The 19,840-nt window shown below is 51.2% G+C and overlaps 2 protein-coding genes across 3 annotated transcripts in view; one reads left to right on the forward strand and one right to left on the reverse strand.

Moving 5' to 3' along the window:
• The window catches only part of LOC143989634 (uncharacterized), a 566,499-nt gene that overhangs the window by 24,168 nt on the left and 522,491 nt on the right, over nucleotides 1-19,840 (reverse strand). The window lies entirely within an intron of this gene.
• LOC143989530 (uncharacterized) overlaps nucleotides 14,441-19,840 on the forward strand; it is a 35,609-nt gene continuing 30,209 nt past the window's right edge. For both annotated transcript variants that reach the window (XM_077489661.1, XM_077489662.1), the window contains exon 1: nucleotides 14,441-14,533. The gene's annotated coding sequence lies outside the window, so the exon portion shown is untranslated. The remainder of the gene's footprint in view (nucleotides 14,534-19,840) is intronic.

A 19,840-nucleotide genomic window follows, 5' to 3' on the forward strand; every position in this document is an offset into this window, starting at 1 on the left:
CGGGCATAGACTCCCATGGGAGTCTACGCCATTTCCTGCCCTGCCGCGCTGTCTGCTGGGACACACATGGGTCCCAGTGACAGCGCAGAGATTTCCTATTGCGCTGCGCGAGTCGCGCATGCGCAGTAGGGAACCGGGAAGTTAAGCCGATTCGCTTCACTTCCTGATTCCCTCACCTAGAATGGTGGCGGCAGCAGCCTCGGCTGCCGGCATCGCTGGAACCCGGGACATGTGAGTGTCCATTTATTAAAAGTCAGCAGCTGTAGTATTTATAGCTGCTGGCTTTTAATATTTTTTTTTTTGGTGGAATCCCTCTTTAAGTACAGGTGTATCTGTGACCAAACATTTGATTTACTGCACTGCATTATCTTGCTTAGGAAGCCAATGCCAAACCACATCCTTATTCAGAAGCCTTCTCAATGGCTCACAGACATCTGAGAGACGTGGTAGGAATTTTGCTAAATACCGTATTTATCGGCTTATAACACGCGCCGGCGTATAACACGCACCCCAAGTTTAGGAGGGAATTTTGTGGAAAAAACTTTTAGGAGGGAAATTTAAGGAAAAAAAACTTACATTTAAATGCCCATCAATGCAGCTTTATCAGTGTCCATCTGAAGCCTCGTCAGCGTCATTTGCAGCCTTGTCATGCAGCCTGTCCGCATTGCAGCCTTGTCATGCAGGCTGGCCGCATTGCAGCCTTGTCATGCAGCCTGTCCTCATTGCAGCCTTGTCATGTAGCCTGTCCTCATTGCAGCCTTGTCATGCAGCCTGTCCTCATTGCAGCCTTGTCACGCAGCCTGTCCTCATTGCAGCCTTGTCATGAAGCCTGTCCTCATTGCAGCCTTGTCATGAAGCCTGTCCTCATTGCAGCCTCGTCATTGCAGCCTGTCACCATTGCAGCCTCGTCATTGCAGCCTGTCGTCATTGCAGCCTCGTCATTGCAGCCTTGACATGCAGCTTGTCCGTCTTAGTGCATTGTCCGCTTATGTTTTTAAAAATGGCGCCGCCGAGATGTCCCGTGTATCTCGGCGGCACCCAGAAGTTATTGGAGGCTTTCGGCCGTTCTCGGACCTTCTCGGCGGCTTTCGGCCGCCTCGGCCCTTCGCGGTGGCTTTCGGCCGCTCTCGGACCTTCTCGGCGGCTTTCGGCCGCTCTCGGACCTCAGCAGCTTTCGGGCGCTCTCGGAAGGTCCGAGAGCAGCCGAAAGCCGCCGAGAAGGTCCGAGAGCGGCCGAAAGCCGCGAGAAGGTCCGAGAGCGGCCGAAAGCCGCGAGAAGGGCCAAAAAATTGTGCGGAAATCGTGGAGTATCGGCGTATAACACGCACCCTCGATTTTCCCCTGGTTTTAAGGGGAAAAAAGTGCGTGTTATACGCCGATAAATACGGTAGGTAAAAAATCCTATGAAGTGCTGCAGGGATTTCACATTAGATGCCTGTGGCAGATCCAGTTTAGCCCTGATTTTTTTCTGGGTCAGCCTTCAAACCCTCCAAAGATAGTATACAGTATGTGCTTGGAAGCTGATCTCATTGACCCTGAATTGCAGTTTTTTCATGCCAAGACTTAGTTTCACCTGCCTACAATGATTAATCAATTCCAGCAGTTTGCCATCATGATCTTGCTCTCCTTCTCCATCCATATCCCCATAGCCTACCACAAGTATGTCATCAGCAGTTGGTTCAATACCATTGAGTCCAGCCAATAGGTCATGTTGTTTATGTTGATACCCCTCTGGTGCAACTGAATCTCCAAAAGGCAATTTGAGCCACCTTTTCCTGCCCCAGGGAGTCCAGAAAGTTGTCATGTAGCTTCTTGCAGTATCAAACTTACATTGCGAAAAATACATTATGGGTATCATCAAACGTAAACATTCATGCCTTTGGCAGCTTGTACAAAACATCCTGCAGAGTTGGCATGATATAATGAGATCACCTCAGTGCCTGATTCAAGAATTTGGGATCTTCTCTTGCTCGGAAATGGTTCAGTGGGTGTGGTTTGCCTGCTGTGCATTCAGGGAGAGAGTATTTAAGGTACCGACGCAATATTCTTGGGTTTGTTTTACGGGGTCCATGATCCCAACCCTAGGGCCCTCCTGGCCTGGGGTCTGTGTCGCATGGTCTTGCGCCTCGGGGCTGGCTGGCCCGAGGCTTCACAGCTGAGAGTGTAGGTCCAGGAATGTCTTGGGGCCTGCTGAACCAGGGGTGGTCCTGTGTTGTCTTGCCTGCGGGGAGAAGCCAAGGAAAGCTGGAGGATCCAAGTGAGAGGGACTTTTCCAGTGGAAGACCGAGCGGAAGGCTGGCATCTCTGGAGGAGCCTGGTAACTCAGGTTGAGGACGCATCCCAGATCAATATCCTTACAGTATCGCCGGGTCGGCTGAAAGAAACTGATACTGTATGGTAGTTCTTCCTAAAAACATTTGGTTAACAAGTCTGTGGCAGAGACTTTGTTGCGCATCTACTCTCAAGAACCACTAAGTTTAATTAACAAGTCTGTGGCAGAGACTTTGTTTGGCATATCATCGGCTGCTCGGTCAAGTGAGAGGGGCCTATCTGGTGATTGCTGGATCCAGTCTGTGGAGCTGTTTGTCCTCTGGATCTGACTGATACCTCTAACCCGCAATTACTAGGTGCCTGAACTCCCCTTATCCTCTAACCCTCTATTGAAGGACTGTGTCTTGTGTCTTTCTTTGGTGTTACCCCTAAATAAATCCTCAAAAAGGACCACGTGTCTGATATATCTTTATTTGAGCAAATTTCCACGGGACCTCCCTAGGATGAGGAGGCGAGCAGAAGAGGTAACGGTAAGCCCGAATAAAACCAGCAGCTCCTTCGGGGGTTAGTGCTACACACATGTCTGTAATCTCTGCTGTGATGATCAGATTGTACATATAGACGTCTGTATTCTCTGCTGTGATGATCAGATTGTACCTATACACACGTCTGTATTCTCTGACCATGACTCTTCTCAGAATTGCTGTCTGCAGTGCTGTGGGTTTCTCATACAACCCTGTAACCAGGGAATAATCCTCAAACTCAGCTCTGAATGTTTCCCAGTTGGTGCTCCAATCCCCCCCCCCCATTGTCATCCACTCCGGGGTAGGAATATCATTTATGGCAGCCATATAGTTAAGTCTCAAAATTCTCACATATCAGAAAAGGCACTTAACTCACAAAACAGAACTTTATCACAAAGCTGCTGCATTCCAAACAAGAAGAGAAACCCGGAGTAAAGTAGAATAAAAAAAATGAAAGAAAGCTGAGATTCGGGGGATCATGGGATTACGCAAGGTGCAACTTTGGACTCTGCAGTCATTGTTGGGTAAGTTGAACTATGCGTGTCGCATTCTACCGATGGGGAGGGTATTTTGCAGATGGCTGTTGGCAAGTAAGGCGGGGATTACGTCCCCCGCTCACTATGTGCACTTGGTGCGGGCACATAGGGAGGATCTCATGGTGTGGCACGCGTTCCTTGCTAATTTCAACGGCAGGGCGCTGTGGATGTCACGGCCTGTTAGCAACTTCGATTTGGAACTTTACGCAGATGCGGGTGGCTCGGCGGGTTTTGGAGCCTTTCTTCAAGGTAAGTGGAGTGCGCTGTCTGCAGCTGAATGTATTTATTTATGTTGTCCACCTCCCGGGAGTGGAAACCGTCATTGCTGATGCTTTGTCTCGCTTTCAGTGGGACAGATTCCGGGAGTTGCTACCGAAGGCGGAGCAGTGCAGGGTCCCTTGTCCTGAGTGGCTGTGGAAAATTGCCTTGGACGAGTATCCAGATGGATCAGACAGTCGATGAGCGCTGCGACATGGTCAGCATATAACAGGGTATGTTGCGAATGGTTGTCCCTGGTGCAGCTTTTCATGGATGGGAAGGAAGGGCAGGATTTCAGGTTGCTTGTTCAGTACTTTGTTTTGCGTAATTTGGAAGCTGGTGTTAGAGAAGAAGTTAATGGGCTAGCATTTTGGTTTAATTTTCAGGGCTGCCCAGATTTCACTAAGGATTTTTGGGTGCAACAAGCATTGAAGGGTTATCGTCGTTTTAAACTGTGCAGGGACTCCAGGAGCCCTGTTTTGTTTGGGCTATTGGGAAGGATAGTGGCCCAGTTAGGTATTATGTGCTGATCACATGACAAGGTAGCCAGATACCTTACTACGCCAATCCATACATGTACACCCCTTTTATACCTTATTCTATAAAAAATGACACAGACACCTGCTGGATGTAAATGGCCTTTCAGGCCTTTATTTAAACAATAAACCAAACTAAACTTTTTTCTTTAAAACTTCTGTAACCATTTTATTTTACCATATATTTTCCTGTAACCAAAACCAGCTCATCAGATAAACAGTTGTTGATCCCTGACGACCCCATTTTTTCTTGAGCCTGTAATCCCAACTTTTTATGGCATTCGTCCCCAGCCGCCAACTTGCCTCAGGGACTTACCAATTGACCACAGACCCCCAACTTATTAGCCCGTCAGTCTGGCCAGCCGCCAGACCACCCGGGAGGACTCCATACCCATGATGGGTCCTAACTTTTCCAAAACCTAATTTGGAACAGATAAATTGCATACCAGCCGTCAAGGACCCTACCGCCACAGCAGCACAAGAGTGACACCTCACCCTTGTGCCTGCCGCCACACCCGCAAAGCCCTGCCAATACCATCTTCCAAACCCAAAGCCCACAGGTCAATCCCGACCGGGTTAAGGTGGACACCATCCCCCCGTAAATACCTCCACATCTCCACTTCCAACTCCCAATGCCTCACCACAATACCACCATTCCGGGCAACAAACCTCCCCACCTCTTTGTTCACCTTTATCCGGGCCTTATTAACCTTCTCACAAGACCGGGCCCCCCTTCAAGACATGCGGGCCACAATATCGGACCACACAATAATCATGTCCGGGAAGGCAGTACGAAGCCTGAGGAAGTCCCACCGTATGTCTTTAATGATGTTGCGCATCGGCCTGACAACCAAGTCATTACCTCCCACATGTAGGACCAGTACGTCCGGTGCCCGATCCAGGCCCGCATAGCGATGAACCTCTGGCACCACCCTGTGCCACATCAGTCCCGGGATGCCAATCCATCGAACCCGGCCTTCATCCCTGGACAGTCTGAGTTGCCTGCCGTCCGGCCGTACATCCGCCCGTCTAGCCCCCCAGAACACAAAAGAATGTCCCAAAATCCAAATGAGACATCCCGGCTCTGAAATGACATAACCAAAAATTAACCAACCCAACCCAAAACAACCAAAACATACAGTCGACCATATCAAGGAACCGTACTCCTACCCCTTTTACAAAAGGTGCGGTCGCACATAAAGCCGATACCTCCGAGACTCCCATCTCCCAATTTGCTTAATAACCTCTTCCGGCAATCCCCATCTAGCTGCCTCCGTGGCCGCCCCTATCCGGAAGGAATGAGCAGCATACTCTCCCGGAGACAAACCCCCGCTCCGCAAACACTTCCTCAACACTGCCGTAAATTGGAACTGTGAAAGGCACGAACCGTCTGCATGCATGAATAACACCCCGTCCCGGTCCGGGCGAACCTCCAAATAAACCCTTAAAGCCTCCACCGGACAAAAAATAGGGTCCGTCCCCCGAAACAATGTTACCCGCACCCCTCTACCCAACTGGTCCGTTTTGGACTTCCTGACCAAAATTACCACTGAAGAAGGGGCCCAGGAAACGTCACCCCTCCCCAAACCACCCGGAGCTGTTTTAGATGGCGACACCAATTCTCCTATCCGAAACGCCCCAAAAAATGCCACCAGGAAAACAGCTCGGAAAAGTATTTGTTCAAAAACCAGAGAACACACTTCCCTGACGTGGCTCAACAAAATACCCAAAACTTCAAAAGAAATCGGGCGCCGCAAATCCCTTTTTGCCGCCCCTTTTCTAAAACCCCTCAACGCCTTTTTAACTAAAAAATCCTTAGTCACATCCGCCAACCCCTTACATTGAAACAAAAAAGCCAAAGCTGACATTTTCTTGCTGACTGCCGAGCCTGACACCCCAGACACATAATTATAACAGATAAAACCCAACACCCACCTCAACAGCTCTGCCGGGCCCTCCGACCCCCCAACCTCACCCAACCAGTTCGACCATTCCCTCCACACTGCATTATAAGCCGCTCGAGTACCTTCACTCAACGACTGCTGAATCAGTCCTCCGATGATTCCAACGCAATCCCCCACATCTCTGGAGGGCACGGGTCCCTGCGTCTGTTTGCGTCCGGAGCCAGTCTGCGAAAGTCCTCCCACTGGAAACGAGACAGAGCATCCGCCAACTTATTCTCAATCCCAGGGATATGCACCGCATAAACAAACGCATTAATCCGTAAACAACTGAGCACCAACCTCCTTAACAACCTAACCACTGGGGGGAGGAGGCCGAAACATTATTTATGGCCACCACCACTCCCATGTTATCACAATGGAAGCACACCTTTTTATCCCGGAGCTTGTCCCCCCACAATTCCACCGCCAGAACTATGGGAAAAAGCTCCAGTAACGCCAGGTTAGTTAAAAACCCTGCCTCCCTCCAAGAGTCCAGCCATGGTTCGGCACTCCAGTGCCCCTGGCAATAAGCTCCATAACCTGCCGAACCTGCTGCGTCAGTATACAAAACCAAATCAGCGTTGCTGACCGGTCCCTCCTGCACAATCGCTCTCCCATTAAACTCAACCAGGAACACCCCCCACACACCCAGATCATCCCGCAATTCTCTGGACAACCGCACAAAATGAGTGGGCACCTTCACCCCTGCTGTGGCTGCCGCCAGTCTCCTGCAAAAAATTCTCCCCATAGGCATAATCCTGCAAGCAAAATTCAATTTGCCCAGGAGCGATTGCAATTCCTTCAACCTGAGTCTTCGCTTCCCCCGCGCCGCGCCCACCTCCTGCCGCAGCGCCGCCACCTTCTCCTCAGGCAACCTACATTCCATGGCCATGGAATCAATCGTGATTCCCAAAAACACTATCTCCGACCTGGGACCCTCCGTCTTCTCCCTCGCCAAGGGAACCCCAAATCGTTCGGCCAAATGCTGCATTGTCCCCAGCAGTATCCCGCAGCCGCGGGATCCCGGTGGCCCCACACACAGGAAGTCATCCAGGTAATGTATGACCGAGTTGACTCCCGCCGTCTCCCACACAGCCCATTCAAAAAACGAACTGAACAGCTCAAAAAGTGCACACGAGATAGAACATCCCATGGGCAAGCAGCGATCAACAAAATACGACCCCTGCCAGCAACAACCCAACAAGCGCATACTCCCCGGATGCACCGGCAACAAACGAAACGCCGCCTCCACATCCGTTTTTGCCAAAAGAGCCCCCCTGCCATACTTTCTCACCCACGCAATCGCTGCATCAAATGATGTATAAGTAACCGCACAAGCTTGCGGGTCAATACCATCATTTACCGATCCGCCCCTGGGGTAAGACAGGTGGTGAATCATCCTGAATTGCCCCGGTTCCTTCTTCGGAACAACCCCCAAAGGCGAGACCACCAGATCCGCCATCGGAGGGGTAAGAAATGGGCCGGCCATCCGGCCCAACGCCACCTCCTTAGCCAATTTCGCCGACACCACGTGTTCATGCAGCAAAGCCGACCTCAAATTTTTGGCCAGCGGGGGAACCTCCCTCAACGCACTCGGAATCCGAAACCCATCCCTAAAACCAGCCTCCAACAACCCCGCCGCCGCACGATCAGGATACCTACTTAGGAAAGGAAGCAGCGAAGTCTCCAGTACGACCTTTTCCCTGCCTGAAACAACGTGCGAAGGGGTGCCCTCCACTGCATCCCGAACACTCGTGCTTGTAACGACAGGCGTTCCCAAACTTGCACGTCCCGTCATTAAATTGCCAGCAGACCCCCTTCTTTTTTGGGGCCAGCGATCCCGCTGAGGCGGCGACGCCGGCCCCCCTTGGAAAAAACTGTCCCGGGGCCCGGGCCGAAGTCATCAACTTCATCCACAGGCTGATGTCCTTGTGGTCCCACCTAATGGACGGCCGTACCGCTTTGCGTTGACGAAACTGTTCGTCATAACGTAGCCAGGCCAAGCCCCCATAAACCCTGTGCGCCTCACTAATGGCCTCCAGGTAACAGAACAATGCCGAACAATTCTCCGGCGCCTTTTCCCCAATCACGCTAGCCAAAATCGCAAACGCTTGCAGCCAATTCGCAAACGTGCTTGGAATAAGCCTATATCTCCTCTTCTCCTCCTCTTCTTTTTTGCTCTCATCTGGCTTGACCCTGTCTAAATTAAACTTCTCCAACGGCAACAACGAGAAGATTTCCACAAACTCGTCCTTCCAAATCTTCTCCCTCACCTCCTTCCGCAAATGCGCACCTAACGGTCCCTCGAAGCACACATAAACTTCGCTCCGCGCCGCATCCGCCAGGCGAATCTTCTCAGCATCCTTGTCTTTGTCCACCGCAGCACCACTCGGTCCCTCGCCGTCCTTCCGCGCCAGCACCTCCTTCTCCGTCTGCGTCTCCGCTGCCACCCCACCCACCGCCAACCCCAGCCCGGAGGGGACAGCCGTCCCCAGCTCTACCCGAGCCGCGGCCCTACCCATGGATTAATCGGGGCGGGCACCGGCACCGAGTCGCCCTGCAGGCGGCGCAGCAGCTCTTTTAACACGACCAACAACTCGCCCCCCCCCCTCCGCCCCCCCCACCCCAGCATCCCCCCCACCCACCCCCACAAGAAACCTCCCCACAGACCCCAAGGACTCACCTGGCTGCTGTTGCCTGGAAGGCCTTCCAGCCGCTGACCCCACTGCCGCCGCCGGAGCGCACTCGTCCTCCTGCAGCTCCCCCTCTTCCATGCTGCTGTCCTCTGCAAGTGTGCTGACCCTCGGGGGCCTCCGCGCTGGCGTGCCAGACGGCCCAGGCCGCTCCCGACCGTTTTCCCGATGCGGTGCATGGCGGCCGCCATGTTGTTTGTTTACTACGACCTCACTTCCGGTCGCGCCGACATCACTTCCGCTGACGTCATCAGTGTGCGCCGCGCCGAGCGCGCGCGCGCTGCTTCTCCGCTGGCCCTCCCTCCCAGGCACAGAAACATGCCCGGAGGCGTGGCCACCCGACTGCCGCTCTGCATCTTCCAATGGGCCCCCCCCCCCCGAAGCTAAGATGGCGCCCACACGTGGCAGGCCGACGGCCGCCTCCGGGACAAGGCCGACGCCCGAGGACCCCACTCTCCCCCGTCGAGCGGCCCCCCCGACCGGAGCATTGCCAGGGGGAACCACTGGAACCACCACCGATCTCGCGGTCCGGGAGGTGGCCTGAGGCAGGATCCGGTGAGTGACCCCCCTCCCTCTGGGACTCAGCCGTGGACGGGGATTCCTCCCAGGCCCACCACTAGCCGACCGGGGAGTCTGCTTAGCAGGGGGGCCTGAAGGGGCCCAACTGGGGCTCCCAAGCCGGCGATGAGAACGGGGGGCAATGTCAGGGCTAAGGCGCACAGGGGGCCGAGACCTCCTTGCCCGTGTCGGGGGTACCCCATCTGTGGAAGGTCCCTGCCCTACCCCCTGAAGGGTGGCCGCAATTTGGCTTTGCAACCAGTCTGCGCCATGCTGTTCTGCGGCTGACCTAAGCTGGGCCCAAAGCTGCTCTAACCCACTCATCTTTTCCAGGGAGCTGATCCTGAACGTTCCTCCTGACCTGCTGCTCCAGACTGCTGACCTTCCTAGACTCACGTGCCTTCACATCAACTCTACTCCACCCCCTCTTACACCATCCTCCAATCAGGTAAGCCTTGTAACTTTCTTAACCCCTCGTACCATTCCCCTGCGTAAGCCTTGCACCCTGTCATGTATGTCCTACGCTTACGTTGCACTACAGCTACGTACATGTCTGTATGAGGTGGTGTTGTTTAAAGCGGCATTCACCCTGGCATTCTTTGGGGCCTTTTCGGATTAGTGAGTTAGTTATCCCTCTAAGAAGTTGAATGGGGGCATAGGGGTGGCAGAGGTCAGCTGTGGTGTAGATAAGTTGTCCATATTGGTGGGCAGATCAGAAACAGACAAGCGGGGCAGGGGTAGGACGGTGCAGGTTTTCTCGCTGAATTGGTAAGGGGGTTCCTCGCAATAAACCCGGAAGTGGCGGGTCCTGACCAGTGTAGCCTGAATGTTCTCCCCTCTTGTACCCCTATCATCAATACATTGCCCTTCCCCTTTTACCTTCCCTCTTAAAGATGAGACCACACCTTTTATTGTTTGGAGTAAACTGGCCACAACAGCCTTTATTAACACAACTTAAACTCACTCCAAAAAAAAAAAAAATATATATATATATATATATATATATATATATATATATATATATATATATCAATAAATAAATAAATATATATATATATATAAACAACCTGTAATATATACAACATAACCTAGGTAGGCTAATTAGACCTTGTCTAAAAAAATAAACATAAAAAAAAATGGCCTTAATATGTGTATGTCAATGTTGTATGTGTCTGTAAGCGTGTCAGGACCTTACAGGGTAAAAAGCCGCAGATGGACTCTGGTAGCAAGAAAGCGCCCTCAGGCGATTCAGTTCGCATAGGTAGCGCTATACAAGTCACTCACTCACTCAACCTAAATATGGTGATGATGGGGGCGCTGAAATATAAGCCTTACTTAAAAAAAGTGAAAAAAATATATAACTTAATAATCATATGCGACTAGAGTGATTAACAACCTGTCACCATACAATAATGATCAAATGACAATTGCAAAAAGCTAGTAAATAGTAAAGTCCCAATTAGATGATAGAGAACAACATATATCCAAAGTGATTCATCAAAGAAATTTGTGATAAACTTTGTCTACATCCATTTGCCAGAATATACTGAAATCTTCTAATGCCGCGTACACACGAGCGGATTGTATGGCGTACTTAGTCCGTCGAAACACATTTCAGCGGACAATCCGCTCGTGTGTGGGCTTCAGCTGACTTTTTCAGCGTGCAGTCCGGAGTACTAAGAATTTCGGTTTTTCCGAAATTCTGTCCGTCGTACTTTGGTTTCAGCGGACAATCCGCTCGTCAGTATGCTAGTTCGACGGACTAAGAATGGCGCATGCCCAGAAAGGATTTACACGGCGGAAGGGTGCTTTGCTGTGTCTTGGACTTCCTATTTCTAGTCCCGTCGTACGTGCTGTACACGTCATCGCGCAAGCTTTCGACGGACTGTTTGTGCATCCGTGTGTGGTCAAGTCCGTTCAGTGGAAAGTACGACGGACTGTCCGTCGGATTGTATGATGAACTAAGTACGCCATACAATCCGCTCGTGTGTACGCGGCATAAGAAATATTGAAACGTCCCTTCCCCAAGATTTGGACACGGACAACACCCAACCGTGAAGATACAGTTGTCTTCTTACCAGATTGTCTTGACTACTTTAATTAAAAAGATAGTCAGCTGAGCTTGTGCAGGTATATCCCTGTTCACATGGAATATGATGGGTCTCTATGGAAAAAACCTTCCTCCTCAAAGGCTCAGACGGGGCATAAAAAAGGAGAGCAAACGATATCTATAGTATAACACCGTTTTAATTAAAACAAAAATTTAAAAACATAAAGCCAAATGGCTGCTTACATTTCTCAGTGCCCGACCTGGCACTGGGGCTGCTCGCTTAACAAATCGTTTCGTGGTAGGTGCGTAGTTTCTCGTTGTGTACGGCGTGCGTTCCACCGAATGCGGCCGTCAACCAAGACGACCGGCACTGTGCGTATACCAATGTGACCAGGTACCGCCTCGACGTACATTTCGTTTTCACGTCTTCGGGAAACGTACCTAGTCACAGGGTCAACGTTCTTTATAGTGTGCCGATCGATCATAAGGACCAATAGGATACACCAAATTTTGTGCGCAGCCTCAGTCCCACTCAAGGCCTAATGGACTAATCCATTGTTCACAAAACATAACTTGCTTACATAATACAGTATTCCAGCTAACGGTGGTTTAGCTGGAATTTGGTTAACGGATGCACTGCGGTCCGTGGTTTGTTGTCTCCAAGCAAGTATGTCAGCTGGAGGCCTAGTTCAGTGTAAGGTACGTCAGTGCTGGAGTGGATCGAGTGGCAAGATTGAGGGTTTTCTTCCTGCAAAGACCAACGTGAATATTTAACTGATGGGGTGGTTCTAACAGATATTTATACAGTTAATGTTAATTTTATTTGTGTGTTAATAAAATGTCTGCCACGGGCAATATTTACTCCAGCTTGGTGTGGTCTCAGTTTTCGGGTAAAATCTACGGGGAAGTAGTAGCTGGGGGGGTTGGTCTGGCAGTAGACAGTAAGCAGGGAACATCTGTTATACAATAGTCAGGCTCCGTCCCGATTCCAGTCACTTCTGACACCATGTTTCATGTATAGAACTGAAGACACTGCAAGCTGTTTGAGGAGTCTTATTGTATTGTATAACAGGAAACACAGAACAGGAAACAGGAAGTAGAAGCAATGCAATATTACCATAGAGTATATTACCATAGAGTCATTGTATTTGTATAAGAATTCCATAACCAAGGCCTTGTGCTGTGTGTATGTACTGTATATCCTTCCCCTTTCTCTCCTCACTGAGTGCGTGTGAAAAGGCGGAGCTCTGAGTGTGTATGAAGAGGCGGAGCTCTAAGTGTGTATGAAGAGGCGGAGCTCTGAGTGTGTATGAAGAGGCGGAGCTCTGAGTGTGTATGAAGAGGCGGAGCTCTAAGTGTGTATGAAGAGGCGGAGCTCTGAGTGTGTATGAAGAGGCGGAGCCTTGAGTGTGTATGAATAGGCGGGGCTCTGAGTGTGTGTGTGAAGAGGCGGAGCTCGGAGCGTGTATGAAGAGGCAGGGCTCTGAGTGTGTATGAAGAGGTGGAGCTCTGAGTGTGTATGAAAGGGCGGAGTTCTGAGTGTGTGTGAAGAGGCGGAGCTCTGAGTGCGTATGAAGAGGCAGAGCTCTGAGTGTGTGTGAAGAGGCGGAGCTCGGAGCGTGTATGAAGAGGCAGGGCTCTGAGTGTGTATGAAGAGGTGGAGCTCTGAGTGTGTATGAAAGGGCGGAGTTCTGAGTGTGTGTGAAGAGGCGGAGCTCTGAGTGCGTATGAAGAGGCAGAGCTCTGAGTGTGTGTGAAGAGGCAGAGCTCTCAGTGTGTATGAAGAGGCGGAGCTCTGAGTGTGTGTGAAGAGGTGGAGCTCTTAGTGCGTACGAAGAGGCGGAGCTCTCAGTGTGTATGAAGAGGTGGAGCTCCTGCTGGAACAGCGGTCGGAGGAGGAGGAGTCTAGGAGGGAGACTGACAGAAAGCGCAGTAGACTTGCAGGAGTGAGTGAGTGAGGAGGATCCGGTTCCTTTGCCATCGGAGATGAGGAGAGTGTGAAGAATGTTGGTGACTCTGGTAGATGAAAAGCTGGGAGTCATATTGCTCTGGTGAGTGGGGAAGCACCACTAAGGGGGCGCCCTCACCATCACGTGTGTAAGAGGAGGAAGAAGGCGTGGCTACACTACAGCTGCCACAGTTTGGAGCACCGAGAACTTTACACCTTATCAACTTTTCACTGATTGGTGGAATTTTTTTAGCAAAATAAATTCATTGAAGTAAATGCAAACTGGAAGCAGTGGACTTGCAGAGAACACTATATTGAGCAGAAAATATTGTATGATTACATGAATTTGCACAGGTTTATAGCTTTTTTTAATATAGCAGCAAATATTATAAGATTAAAGAAGTAGGTGTAAAGTGAAAGTAGTGGATCTGCAGGGAACAGCATCTTGAGCACAAAGCATTTTATGTTGTATATGAATTTGCACATGGATCAGTTTACTTCATTTATTGATAAACGCCATAAGATCAGTGAAGTAGGTGTAAAGTGGAAGCAGTAGATCTGCAGATAATATTATTTGAGCCCCTAGCACTTTATATATGAATGTCTCCACATATTTTAGTGTATTTGTGATGATTTATGTGCACACACAATAGGACAGCGCTGTGACACATAATGCTCTTCTAGTTGATAAAGGGAACACTTACCTTTGTTACAGCAGCAGTCCGGTATAAGTTATTTCTGTAGGTATTTGAGTTGTTACACATAGCGCGGGTTTTATTCTATTTATATTGGTGACATAATTGCCCAAACCTGGGGATCAGGAGCCATTTCCACCCTTTACTCTCGGCTGGGGCTCTTTGTATCCATATAACAGATGTTCTACATGACTAAATCTGACATCAATTTTACTGCAAAATCAAAGGGGCCAAAATGTCTCCCCCCCCCCCCCCGAGCAGTAATATATTCCTATCCCCCTTGGTGGGAGTGGAGATGACCCATCTATAAGGATATACAGTACATACACACACAGCACAAGGCCGTGTTCATACTATGAGATGTGTCTCAGGCCTGCAGTTCCTCTGCGCTCCACAAGATGGTGATCTCACCTCTACCCAGACAGGAAGTCTCTATGGAAGACAGGAAGTGATGTCAGATACAGACGGGGCGTTCCATAGGAAGTAGAGAGAAGACGTTGCTGGAAGAGGCAGCAGAGGAGGTAATAAGATCTTATTTTCTATTTACACCCAGTAACCCCCCGTCATGTCCGTCCTCTTCCTCCATAGTCACTGTGATGTCTTTTATCTCCAGCAGATGATGATACACACATATATAGTGTGGAAATGTAGAATATCCCCGTATATTACAATGAGGGGATTTCTGGTCTGTACCACGAGGGGAGTTATTGATGTCAGTAAATGTCGGTTGCAGACATTGTATGTGGGGGGAATGAAATGATAATAAAGGTCGGGATTAGGGAAGATTTTCTGTAAGATTTTACACAGGAATGATCAGCGATCCCTCCAGAGACACTATGATGAGTCTCACAATAGGGGTCTGAAAGGGACGGGATTTTGGGGGGATGGGATGGTGAACCCGGAGTGTGGGGGGAGGGGCAATTTTATCAAAAAGACGATTTGGAAATGGATTTATCAGCTGAATACAATTGTATGATAGAACTACAGAGCCCAGCACACCCAGTCATCCTACCAGCCGGGGTGATCCTAAGTAAGTGCTGCCAGGTTACCCCAGGAGTTGTCTGACACTTTGTTATCAGAAAGTTTTATTGGAACGATCGTGTTGTGGATTCAGATATTTTGTCCATAGTGGAAGCTCTGCCCGAATATTTATTATTTGTAGATTAACCCCTTCAGGGTCAGAACATTTAGCCATTTATGGGGCCAGAATACCTCCACACGAGTTATTGTGTCCCCCGATCACCTTCACACCAGTTACTGTGTCCCCCGATCACCTCCACACAGTTATTGTGTCCCCCAATCACCTCCACACCAGTTATTGTGTCCCCCCCGATCACCTTCACACCAGTTACTGTGTCCCCCGATCACCTCCACACCAGTTATTGTGTCCCCGATCACCTCCACACCAGTTATTGTGTCCCCGATCACCTCCACACCAGTTACTGTGTCCCCCGATCACCTCCACACCAGTTATTGTGTCCCCCCTGATCACCTCCACACCAGTTATTGTGTCCCCGATCACCTCCACACCAGTTATTGTGTCCCCCGATCACCTCCACACCAGTTATTGTGTCCCCCCCCGATCACCTCCACACCAGTTATTGTGTCCCCCCCCGATCACCTCCACACCAGTTATTGTGTCCCCCCGATCACCTCCACACCAGTTATTGTGTCCCCCCGAATTCCTCCACACCAGTTATTGTGTCCCCCCCCCGATCACCTCCACACCAGTTATTGTTTCCCCCCCGATCACCTCCACACCAGTTATTGTTTCCCCCCCGATCACCTCCACACCAGTTATTGTGTCCCCCCCGATCACCTCCACACCAGTTATTGTGTCCCCCCGATCACCTCCACACCAGTTATTGTGTCCCCCCCGATCACCTCCACACCAGTTATTGTGTCCCCCCCGATCACCTCCACACCAGTTATTGTGTCCCCCCCCCGATCACCTCCACACCAGTTATTGTGTCCCCCCCGATCACCTCCACACCAGTTATTGTGTCCCCCCCGATCACCTCCACATCGGTTATTGTGTCCCCGATCACCTCCACACCGGTTATTGTGTCCCCGATCACCTCCACACCAGTTATTGTGTCCCCCCTGATCACCTCCACACCAGTTATTGTGTCCCCGATCACCTCCACACCAGTTATTGTGTCCCCCGATCACCTCCACACCAGTTATTGTGTCCCCTGATCACCACACCAGGTATTGTGTCCCCGATCACCTCCACACCAGTTATTGTGTCCCCGATCACCTCCACACCAGTTACTGTGTCCCCCGATCACCTCCACACCAGTTATTGTGTCCCCCGATCACCTCCACACCAGTTATTGTGTCCCCCGATCACCTCCACACCAGTTATTGTGTCCCCCGATCACCTCCACACCAGTTATTGTGTCCCCGATCACCTCCACACCAGTTACTGTGTCCCCCGATCACCTCCACACCAGTTATTGTGTCCCCCGATCACCTCCACACCAGTTATTGTGTCCCCCGATCACCTCCACACCAGTTATTGTGTCCCCCCGATCACCTCCACACCAGTTATTGTGTCCCCCCCGAATTCCTCCACACCAGTTATTGTGTCCCCCCAGATCACCTCCACACCAGTTATTGTGTCCCCCCCGATCACCTCCACACCAGTTATTGTGTCCCCCCCGATCACCTCCACACCAGTTATTGTGTCCCCCCCGATCACCTCCACACCAGTTATTGTGTCCCCCCGATCACCTCCACACCAGTTATTGTGTCCCCCGATCACCTCCACACCAGTTATTGTGTCCCCCCCGATCACCTCCACACCAGTTATTGTGTCCCCCCCGATCACCTCCACACCAGTTATTGTGTCCCCCCCGATCACCTCCACACCAGTTATTGTGTCCCCCCCGATCACCTCCACACCAGTTATTGTGTCCTCCCCGATCACCTCCACACCAGTTATTGTGTCCCCCCCGATCACCTCCACACCAGTTATTGTGTCCCCCCCGATCACCTCCACACCAGTTATCGTGTCCCCCCCGATCACCTCCACACCAGTTATCGTGTCCCCCCCGATCACCTCCACACCAGTTATTGTGTCCCCCCCGATCACCTCCACACCAGTTATTGTGTCCCCCCCGATCACCTCCACACCAGTTATTGTGCCCCCCCCGATCACCTCCACACCAGTTATTGTGTCCCCCCGATCACCTCCACACCAGTTATTGTGTCCCCCCCGATCACCTCCACACCAGTTATTGTGTCCCCCCCGATCACCTCCACACCAGTTATTGTGTCCCCCCCGATCACCTCCACACCAGTTATTGTGTCCCCCGATCACCTCCACACCAGTTATTGTGTCCCCCCCGATCACCTCCACACCAGTTATTGTGTCCCCCCCGATCACCTCCACACCAGTTATTGTGTCCCCCCCGATCACCTCCACACCAGTTATTGTGTCCCCCCCGATCACCTCCACACCAGTTATTGTGTCCCCCGATCACCTCCACACGTTATTGTGTCCCCCGATCACCTCCACACTAGTTTTTGTGTCCCCAATCACCTCCACACCATTTATTGTGAGCACAGAGTCGGTCAAAGAGGAGGTGGCCCAGTAGTGATCTACAAATCTCACCTCACGTTCACAAAGCCAACTTTATAGAGCTCACTGCCATTCATGGAAACGCTCACACTTCAATGTCAAACACCCCAGGACACCTTTCACATACTACTGTGCTACAGACCACCGGGACCAAAGACACACTTCCTTGCACCTTTTAGCAAATTTATCTCCACATACACCTTGAAAACCAAAAATCTCCTGCTACTTGGGGACTTTAATCTCTGGGCAAACTCCTCCCAGGACTCCATCGCTATAGCTTGCATCAAGCAACTGGAAGCACTTGGCCTGCAGCAACTGATAAATGCTCCCACGCATGCTTCGGGCCATCTGCACACCAGTTTTTGTGTCCCCCGATCACCTCCACACCAGTTTTTGTGTCCCCCCACGATCACCTCCACACCAGTTTTTGTGTCCCCCCCGATCACCTCCACACCAGTTATTGTGTCCCCCCCCGATCACCTCCACACCAGTTATTGTGTCCCCCCCGATCACCTCCACACCAGTTATTGTGTCCCCCCCGATCACCTCCACACCAGTTATTGTGTCCCCCCCGATCACCTCCACACCAGTTATTGTGTCCCCCCCGATCACCTCCACACCAGTTATTGTGTCCCCCCCGATCACCTCCACACCAGTTATTGTGTCCCCCCCGATCACCTCCACACCAGTTATTGTGTCCCCCCCCGATCACCTCCACACCAGTTATTGTGTCCCCCCCGATCACCTCCACACCAGTTATCGTGTCCCCCCCCCCCCGATCACCTCCACACCAGTTATCGTGTCCCCCCCGATCACCTCCACACCAGTTATCGTGTCCCCCCCGATCACCTCCACACCAGTTATCGTGTCCCCCCCGATCACCTCCACACCAGTTATTGTGCCCCCCGATCACCTCCACACCAGTTATTGTGCCCCCCCGATCACCTCCACACCAGTTATTGTGCCCCCCCGATCACCTCCACACCAGTTATTGTGTCCCCCCCGATCACCTCCACACCAGTTATTGTGTCCCCCCCGATCACCTCCACACCAGTTATTGTGTCCCCCCGATCACCTCCACACCAGTTATTGTGTCCCCCCCGATCACCTCCACACCAGTTATTGTGTCCCCCCCGATCACCTCCACACCAGTTATTGTGTCCCCCCCGATCACCTCCACACCAGTTATTGTGTCCCCCCCGATCACCTCCACACCAGTTATTGTGTCCCCCCGATCACCTCCACACCAGTTATTGTGTCCCCCCCGATCACCTCCACACCAGTTATTGTGTCCCCCCGATCACCTCCACACCAGTTATTGTGTCCCCCGATCACCTCCACACGTTATTGTGTCCCCCAATCACCTCCACACCATTTATTGTGAGCACAGAGTCGGTCAAAGAGGAGGTGGCCCAGTAGTGATCTACAAATCTCACCTCACGTTCACAAAGCCAACTTTATAGAGCTCACTGACAGTCATGGAAACACTCACACTTCAATGTCAAACAACACCCCAGGACACCTTTCACATACTACTGTGCTACAGACCACCAGGACCAAAGACACACTTCCTGGCACCTTTTAGCAAATTTATCTCCACATACACCTTGAAAACCAAAAATCTCCTGCTACTTGGGGACTTTAATCTCTGGGCAAACTCCTCCCAGGACTCCATCGCTATAGCTTGCATCAAGCAACTGGAAGCACTTGGCCTGCAGCAACTGATAAATGCTCCCACGCATGCTTCGGGCCATCTGCACACCAGTTATTGTGTCCCCCCCCATTCACCTCCACCCCAGTTTTTGTGTCCCCCGATCACCTCCACCCCAGTTTTTGTGTCCCCCCACGATCACCTCCACACCAGTTTTTGTGTCCCCCCCGATCACCTCCACACCAGTTTTTGTGTCCCCCCCGATCACCTCCACACCAGTTTTTGTGTCCCCCCCGATCACCTCCACACCAGTTTTTGTGTCCCCCCCGATCACCTCCACACCAGTTGTTGTGTCCCCCGATCACCTCCACACCAGTTGTTCTGTCCCCCTGATCACCTCCTCACCAGTTATTGTGTCCCCCGATCACCTCCACACCAGTTATTGTGTCCCCCGATCACCTCCACACCAGTTATTGTGTCCCCCGATCACCTCCACACCAGTTATTGTGTCCCCCGATCACCTCCACACCAGTTATTGTGCCCCCCGATCACCTCCACACCAGTTATTGTGCCCCCCGATCACCTCCACAC

This window comes from Lithobates pipiens, unplaced genomic scaffold (genome assembly GCF_037356315.1).
Source record: "Lithobates pipiens isolate NorthernLeopardFrog02 unplaced genomic scaffold, aLitPip1_a1.2 Scaffold_18, whole genome shotgun sequence".
NCBI lineage: Eukaryota > Metazoa > Chordata > Amphibia > Anura > Ranidae > Lithobates > Lithobates pipiens.